Source organism: Herpailurus yagouaroundi, unplaced genomic scaffold (genome assembly GCF_014898765.1).
Source record: "Herpailurus yagouaroundi ecotype Mexico unplaced genomic scaffold, PumYag 162, whole genome shotgun sequence".
Taxonomy (NCBI): domain Eukaryota; kingdom Metazoa; phylum Chordata; class Mammalia; order Carnivora; family Felidae; genus Herpailurus; species Herpailurus yagouaroundi.
The window spans coordinates 28,516,805-28,526,055 of record NW_024412403.1 but is presented as its reverse complement, the minus strand read 5'-3'; the positions used below and the strand labels follow the sequence as shown (position 1 = coordinate 28,526,055).

Genomic DNA, 9,251 nt, shown 5'->3' with positions numbered 1-9,251 from the left:
CCCCCCTCCCCGGGGGTGGGGGGTGTGAAGCGCTCTCCAGCTCCAAAAGTGTAATGCTGGGTTTATCAATGTAGAGATCAAATTCTTTTGCAAGAATAACGCCATTGAGCTCCATCTGTGATTTAGTGCTCCTTATATTTACATGCTAGCTTTTTAAAAAATGTTTATTTACTTATTTTGAGAGAGAGAGTGTGTGTGTGCATGCATGTGCGAGGGAGGGGCAGAGAGAGAGAGGGGGAGAGAGAGAATCCCAACCAGGCTCCGTGGTGTCAGTGCAGAGCCCAACTTGGGGAACCTGAGCCAAAATCAAGTACGGGATGCTTAACCGACTGAGCCACCCAGGCGCCCCTACATGTTAGCTTTTAATTATTCCAGGTGACTACCTCATAGATTTTGAATTGAAAGTTATTGGGAAAAACTAGATGGTATGGGGGAGTTTGTTTTACTGATAACAGGCTGATACGATACCAGCGGTTGCTGAGATCTAAAATCAGAACACTCTAGGCCTGACCCTGATACCATTTCAGTTTATATTTTAAAATATGTATTTCCAGTAGTCTAGAGGAAATTTCTACTTAAATATGTGACCATATCTACTCCCTGTCTACTTAGACCTGTTTTTCTTGCTTATCTATTCCATTTTGTCAGGAATATTATTATCCTTCTGGTTTCCAGGGCAAGAGGCCAAGAATATGGGTATCATCTTTGCTGCTTTTCTATGTTGCACCTTCCATTAAGCCTCATATTCTCATCTTTTTCAAAGATGATCTTGGATGTGCTCCCCCGTGTGCATGCAGTTAGCTTATAAGCTCCACTGAGCTTTCAAAGCCCACCAGCTGTCCGCCTCCAATCCCCAGCATGTACTCTCTGCCTTCACGGGGCCTCTTTTCACTGCACTTACACTTTGTGAAGGCTTATCCTGCCTCTGGAGCTTTCTTTATACTATTCTTCTTCCCTCAAATGTCCTTCTGCTTCCCAAATCTGACAATTTCCTTTTTCCTTTCTTTTCTTTTCTTTTCTTTTCTTTTCTTTTCTTCTCTCTCTCTCTCCTTTTTTTTTTTTTTTTTTTAAAGAAACGTTGTGTTTAATGGTAGAACTTAGCACACTCCAACAGCAGGCATGGGCCTGAAGCAGGAATGGGTCGGCGACCCCCATGGAGTCTTACATGGCAAAGAGGATGAGGAAGTCGACCACCAAACAGAAGACTCGCAGGGCTTCAGACAGGGAAAGGCCCAGAATGGCATAGGAATAGAGCTTCTGCTTGAGAGATGGGTTCTGGGCATAACCAATGACCAAGCTGCCAAATACCATTCCATGCCAGCCCCTGAACCAGCCACCCCAACTGTGAATCCCAGCACCAATAAACTTGGCTACTTTGCCAATGTCCCTCCCAGGAGACGACTCTGGTCTGGAGCTCCCACAGGGCCACCCGGAGTGGGAAGCTTCTGTAGGGTGGCTGTCAGATGGGATCTCTGGCCTCCTCAAGAAGGAGGCAGACATAAGTCTGACTAGATCCCTGGTATGACAGCGAATCAGAAAGGAGGGATGAGACGTGCCCCATGGTCTGCATTTTCTCAGTCTGCACTCTCGCTGCCCCGCTGCCCTTGCTTGGACCATCATGCTTGCCCGGCTCAGGGTGACTCTGACAATTTCCTTTTGATATCATTTCCTTTTCAACTCAACCTAAACATTGTGGTTTAATCACTGAAATGCACTTTTACTAGCACCCTCAATTCCTTTCCTATTTTGTCCCTTTTGAGGCAGTACCCAGCCCAGCCAATATACAACCAAAGATGAATCTACCTTCTTTTTATTTATAACCATTTTTTTTTTTTGTCTTTACTAGTTAGTTGTCTTTGGTGTGAACATTAAAATTCTACAACGGGGCTGGAGGGTACTATCACACCCTTATTCTAATCCAGCGGGCCCTCCATAGCACTAGGTAATTCTTTCTCTTGTATCTGATTATGGCTCCTTTATATGATTATATGGCTCCTTGTTGCTGTTCAGAATTTATACATCCCTCTTCATAGCACTCATTCAATTTGCATCTTTCTAACCCCTAGCGGTCGACTCTGCCTGACTCTTCAAACGAAAGAGTGGCTGTTAGCTCACATAAAATCCATCCTTCCCCATCTTCCCTTCTGTCTCAAAACAAGGCAATCCCTTTACCTTCTCTCCATGATATCCTTCCCCAGACTCCAGCATCTCGGTCATCTTTTTGGAGACATTCTATATTTCTTTTCTTTTTTCCCTTGGCTCCTCCTTCCAGAGTATATTGATGTGTTCAAGTTTCCCTCACTTTCAAAATATTGTATCTTAATGCCTCCAATCTGTCATCCTCTCTCATTACCCTACGGAGATTGTTTTCCCTCTAGCCACAAATGACATTCCAATGGCCAAATCACATTTTGTTCTCACATTGCTGGATTCTTTCTATACAAGTTGATGCTTGAGGGGTGCCTGGGTGGCTCAGTCGGTTAGTTGTCTGACTTCGGCTCAGGTCATGATCTCCTGGCTTGTGGGTTCAAGCCCTACATAGGGCTCTGTACTGACAGCTCAGACCCTGGAGCCCGCTTTGAATTCTGAGTCTCCCTCTCTCTCTGTCCCTCTCCCATTCACTTTCTCTCTCTCTCTCTCTAAAATAAATAAACATTGGGGAGCCAGGGTGGCACAGTTAGTTAAGCATCGGACTCTTGATCTTGGCTCAGGTCATGATCTCACAGTTCATGAGTTTGAGCACAATGTCCGGCTCTGCACTGATGGTGTGGAGCCTGCCTGGGATTCTATCTCTCTTTCTCTCTGCTCCTTCCCCGCTTGTGTGCTCTCGTTCTCTCTCTCTCACTCTCTCTCTCTCTCAAAATAAATAAATAAACTTAAAAAAACTTTAAATAAATAAATAAACATTAAACTTTTTTTAATTTTTTTTTTCAACGTTTATTTATTTTTGGGACAGAGAGAGACAGAGCATGAACGGGGGAGGGGCAGAGAGAGAGGGAGACACAGAATCGGAAACAGGGTCCAGGCTCCGAGCCATCAGCCCAGAGCCTGACGCGGGGCTCGAACTCACGGACCGCGAGATCGTGACCTGGCTGAAGTCGGACGCTTAACCGACTGCGCCACCCAGGCGCCCCAACATTAAACATTTTTAAAATAATAAATAGAAAAGAAGTTGATGCTTGACATCATTTCTCCCATGGATTCTAGGTGCTAATGTCTCTTGGTTTCTATCTATGTACTGTCCTTCTTCCTTTCCTTTGGCCCAGCCATTGCATTATAGGGTTGGTTTCCTTAGTATGTAAGGGGCTACTCCCCTTGACAGCCATTTGTTTTCTTTAGAGTCCCATGTGTATCCCAACTTTTATATTCCAAACTGTATTTCCATATGCAGCTGATGGCATAATCTGTATATCCAGGCCTCTCCCCATTTCATTCTCTTCAGTTTATTAGAATTTTGTCTTTAAAAAATGGGTGGGAGGGGCACCTGGGTGGCTCAGTCGGTTAAGCATTGGCTCTCGATTTCGACTCAGGTCGTGATCTTATGGTCAATGAGTTTGAGCTTGTGTCAGTTTCTGTGCTGACAGAGTGGAGCCTGCTTGGGATTCTCTCTCCCTCTCTCTCTGACCCCCACCTGATTTCTCGCTTTCTCAAAATAAAATAAATATTAATATTTTTTGTTTTGCCTCGTATCATTACCTCATTTAAATATCTCTGGTGCCTACAGGATAGATGCGAAACTCTTTAGTGGAGCGTGAAGCTCATCCATATATGGTCTCTGATATTCTGTTCACAGCTGTGTATACTATTCTCCAGCTATACTGGAGTTCTTACTGTAAGCTTTCCTTCTATTGTATTTGTGTATTAGCTTCTTCCCTTCTCCTTAGCTCAAACTCTGAAAAAAAGCTTCATTACCATGCATAAGACTGCATAATCCAGATATTGAGAAATACTAATACTTGACTTTTCTGAGATTATTTTGTGAGTACCCTGGGGCATGGCTACACCCTGAGAGAATCAACTTTTTTTTTTTCCCTCCTGAAAAAAATAAAATTGATCATCAAACATCCTGAAAACTTCCATATGGAGTAAGCAATAAGATGTCTCATCTTTGAACTAAGGGTTGCAGAAAAGTTTTACATTCTCAGGCCTGGTGACTTCCAGGAATGGGATTGACCTGGCATCCTAGGTTGTGTTTCCACATACAAATTCTGATGTGAGAACATTTGGATGAAAGTGGTTTATTGAGGAGAAACTGGAAAGGACACAGGAAAAGCAGGATATGTGAGCAGAAAAAGCTGAGCAAGGGCATGATTTCACATGAAGCTCCAGCCTGGGCTTGATCCTGTGGGTAAAATCCACTTCAGATATTGCCCTTCCTGGAGGCAGTTTTGTCTACGTGCAGGAGCAGCCAGTCATTGACTACCTGCTGGATGAAGGTGGCAGGAGTGAGGACTCATAAACTCCACATACTTCCAACTCTACTTCAGTAGCCAAAGAACAATTGTCTGAGAAAGCTGCAGGTGCAGGTAGTTAGAGGTGGAACACAGAGCTGTGAATGCACATATAGAACTGGCAACAGAGACATGGAGGAACACCAGTAATCTCCACCACACCTGGTTATGGAGAAGCAGAAAAGGAGCTAATAATTACAGAGCTTGTCCTTTCCACTGCCAGCAGAAGTAGGAGTGGAACAGGGAAGTAACAGCTTTGGGAACAAATGGTTCCTGGATTCAGTTCCAGTGTGTGAAAGGAGGTGTGTGTGTGTGTGTGTGTGTGTGTGTGTGTGTGTGTGTGTGTTGGGGAGTGGGGATTTCCCCCACACAAAACACCATCAGTTCTCGGACACTAGAAAGGATGTCCAAGAATTCAGCTCAATTCTATGTACTCAGAGACAGCATCAGATTCCACAGGTTAAATGTTCAGCCTTACAAGTCTGCCTCTTCTCCCCGCATCACATGCCAGTCATAAGCCCCAAGCTGTTGCCTGTGCTTCTGACTAACTGGCTACAGATTGGATGTTCTAATGACCTCTTCCTTGGGTTCCATTAATTTGCTAGAGTGGTTTCCAGAACTCAGGGAAACCTATTTACCAGTTTATTAATGGGTATGATGGAGAATACAAATCAACAGCCAGATGAAGAAATATATAGGGTGAGATCCTGAACAAAGGGACTTCTGTCTTTTGGAGCTTGGAGCCCCCAAGAGTAGAAGCTTTCTGGAAAAAAAAGACCCAAACCCTGTCCTGTTGGGTTTTTATGGAGGCTTCATAACATTCATGATTGGCTAAGTCATTGGTCATTGACTGATTCGTCCTCTGGCTCTTCTTTCCTCCATGGGAGCTGGGCAGTGGAAGGGAGACCAAAAGTTCCAGCCCTCTAATCACATGCTTGGCCCTCCTCACAACTAGTTCACATAGCTCACACCCTTGGTGATGGTGGTGGTGGGTGGGGGCGGGGGTCCAAAAGTCATCTTCATTAATAACAAGACTCCCATTTCACCTTTATGGCTCTGAAGTGTTTCAGTAACTGTAGATGAAGGCTAAATATATCTTAGAAATATATATTTCATCAAATACATGTTTTGTAGAAATCATTACATTACAAACCATCTTCTGGAAAATAGCAAAATCTCCTGACCTCACATGGCCATGTCTAGTGCCACTAGCAAGTGAGGGATGTACCAGGACCTGGACCCCTGCGTCCCAAATAGAGGAGTGTCAGTGGTCCCTGGCAGACCAGTGTGCCCAACAGAATAGACACTTTCTGAAGGTCATTAGCAGCAGAGCAAAAGCACTGGGACAAAACGAGCAGGCCTGAGAGGAACGCCCAGGCAGAATCATTTCAAAATGCACGCAGCACATATCATGGGAAACTCAGAAATACTAAGCTGTGGGAAAGACACTGAGAGAGATCAGTCAGCAGAATCTCTAAGACCAGTAAAAGTTTAGACTACTTTCCCTTAAAGTCCTGGTGACAGACGAGGATCACTGGGCTCTAAACCTCCAACAGCTGTGTGCAGTTAATCCACCAATGAGCCAGGAGATGGAGCAGTAATAGCTCATCTTCTCTTTGGGCTTCAAGACCCAGGAACAGTGTCCCAATTTGGATGAACTCTTTCCTAATTTACCCTAGACTCAGTTTCTCCCTCCTCCTAGTGTAAAGAACACTCAGCTACTTTCATCACAGAATTGGCTGCACCCTACCGTGGTGGTCTGTGTCTGTCTGACCCAATTATCTCCTTCAGGAAAGGACCTATTACTCATTTCTGGTCCCCAGTATTTAGCATAATATATGGCAAATATTATAGTCCTAATAAATGTTAGTTCGGTGTATAAAGTATCTAGGCCCATGTTTTTCAGCCTTCTGGGTGGCAAAAAAAAAAAAAATATCCAAGGGCCTGATGCAAGCTATGAAACTTCTCCCCATAAATGTGCCCCAAAACACAGAATCTTGTATGCACTAACCTAGAAGAAATGTTTCAAAACAGAAAAGAAAAATCCACATTGTTACTAGAACGCATGTCCTTCAAACCCAAGACTGACAGTAGAGATCCTCCAAAATGTTTGAAATCCTGGTATGTTCTAACTCTTACAGTAAACCAGTAAAAAACTTAAAATCAGTGTGACCATTAAGAATTTAGGAGCTCGCTCCCAAATTACATGCATCAGCTACTCTGGAGGAAGTTCATAGGAATTGCAATTAGTGTGAAGTGAAGCATTGATGGGAGCCGAGCAAGAAAACAGAAGAGAAGGAAATGAACAGACCTTTTAATGAACAGAGAAAATAGGCATAACAGGCACACTTGGCCCTGAAAATGAATGGTGGGTAGACAGGATTTTCCCTCAGTCTCATGTCACACTCTAGGTCACCTCATTTGACTACTGAATGAGTCAAGTCTAAGATACCTTAGCAGATGTAGGCAAAGCTTCCTTCTTTATAGATTCGACCTTTTTCAAGTGCTCCTGGAAGCCCCATATTCCCATTTTATTGCTCTGGTCTCAAAATGTTTTTACTTTCTAGATGTTGGCTGCAGAGCCAATGAGACTGGCATCATTTATCTAAGTAAAGGAAATAACTACCAATATTCATGTTCAATGTGTGAATATTGCCGATTTTTGAGATTTGGGGTCATTGGGTGCTCTGTTGTATTTCTACCTTTGATTAAAGTGTAATGGGATATTTTGCATAAATTAAGTTCCAGTGAGTAATTATCAACTAGCTGTTGGTTGACTGAAAACAGATTTAATGAAAGAGGTATCCATTTACACACTTGATTTCTAATTTTGAGACATCTTAAATCTTATTATCTCTTTTACTTTTCTGAACAGATCATGCTGCAGTTTCACACTGCAATCTGAGATTTCACCCTGCAGCCAAATGGGCCCTCAGCTAAATGCTTGAAGGGGAATTGATCAGGCAGCATCCAGGTAGAAGCAAATTTCAGTAAACAATTATTGAAAGGTAAGTTGAAAATACAACAAATAATAAGCACAGCTCTACTGGCCAAAAAACTCAGTCCTGTTTCACCATGGCCCTAAAATTTCTAAATGTATGGAAAGAGCTGGAAGTAAAAAATATTCAGATGGAAAAATAATAATATGTTTGGAAGTTTCTTTAAAGTTATCCACAAAGATGAATTGAATCAACATCCATTTCTTACCATCAATTGTGGTTTAATTGTGGTTAATGTCCTTTTTTCATACATCTTTGTTTGAAGTGTATTAAGAGTTTGTAATTTCTGACTATTTATTACAAGTTAGCATAGTTCCTTGATTCAAAGACTCAGATGTTTCTGAAATTGGGATGCACCTTACAATCTATATGGACATATAAAGGTAAAAGTTGTCTTTAAGTTGATGGCGTGTTTTTCAATCGGTGAAATCTGAGCATGGAGGAGGGGTGGTAAAATAAGACTGTTTCGTCTTCCAAAAACATTTCTCAGAGATGGGTACTTTTAATTGTTGGCTTACAGCTTCTACATTCTCAGTCCACTTTCCCCTTTCATCTCCCATCAGAACTAATCTGTTCAGGGAACAGTTAGGCCAGGCTTTCTGAGAATGCGGTAAGAATGAGATATATCTGGCTTTCTAACCCTGTAAGAAATACCATGCATAATCAATGAATCAATGCCAGGAGATGTCTCTTTGTTACTGATTTACAAACCAGCATTAGGAAATCACCTTCACACCTGGAAATGTTGCCAAATGGAGTCGGACTGAAGCCTTCAAATAAACCTTAAAACTTTCGAACAAGATCAAGACCAGAGAGCTTCATTTTAGCACCTGGTCATACTTTTTCCCCAAACACAAATCCATTTGTGTTAGAACTGGCCAAAGGGTTTGTCTCATTAAACTGTATTCAAGTGAAAGTATTTTATCAGTGATGAAAAATAAAATGTTATGTCAAAGTTACTTAAAAGGTGATGGGTTGAATGAAAGTCATTTCATGAAACAATGTGAAAAATGGAAAAGCTCTCTTTGATCATAGTTCATAATTGAAGGTTATTTCCATTTCCTAGGTAGTTATTTTGGCAATTAAATCAACTCAAAAGTTTTATCTCTAAAAAAATTAATTGTATGTTGAAAAAGTGAATTGGGATAATGTACTCTGTAAAGGTTAAAAGAGGTTATTCCAAATGTTATTTCAGTAACATTAGATTTGTTATATGCAGAAACGTTTAAGATATTAAAAATGTATAAGATGCTAAAAATGTTCTCTGTGTGGAAAATATTCTTTAGTTTTGTTAGTAACAATTGTACTGAGAGCATAAATTTATTACTCAAAACTGCTAATTTAAATTGGTGTTTCTGAGGGTGATACCAGTCTATGCTGCTATGTAACATGTTATTTATAAATCTCAGGATTTATGATATTGATACTGATATTTCATTTTTAATATCTTTATTGAAGTATAACTGACATACAATAAATTGCATATATTTAAAATACACAATTTAATAAACCGTGCCACAGCTTGATGATGTTCTGTTCATTTCTTTCCAGTCTTTTTTTCACTCTCTGTCTCATTTGGAATAGTTACTATTGCTATGTCTCCAGGTTCAGTAGTCTTTTCTTCCGCAGCATCTAATCTGCAATAAAAGCCACCCAGTGTATTTTTCATCTCACATGTTGTAATTTTCTAGAGAAAATCTCTAGACATTCACTTTGGGTCTTTTTTATATCTTTTATTCCTTCACTTAACATTTTGAAAATGTGAAATACAATCATAGTTGTTTTAATACCCTTGTATGTT

At 41.2% G+C, this 9,251-nt stretch overlaps 1 pseudogene; it reads right to left on the bottom strand.

Annotated features, from left to right (window-relative positions):
* Positions 1-1,161: 1,161 nt before the first annotated feature.
* Positions 1,162-1,620, bottom strand: LOC121036485 (ATP synthase F(0) complex subunit C1, mitochondrial-like; annotated as a pseudogene).
* Positions 1,621-9,251: the final 7,631 nt, after the last annotated feature.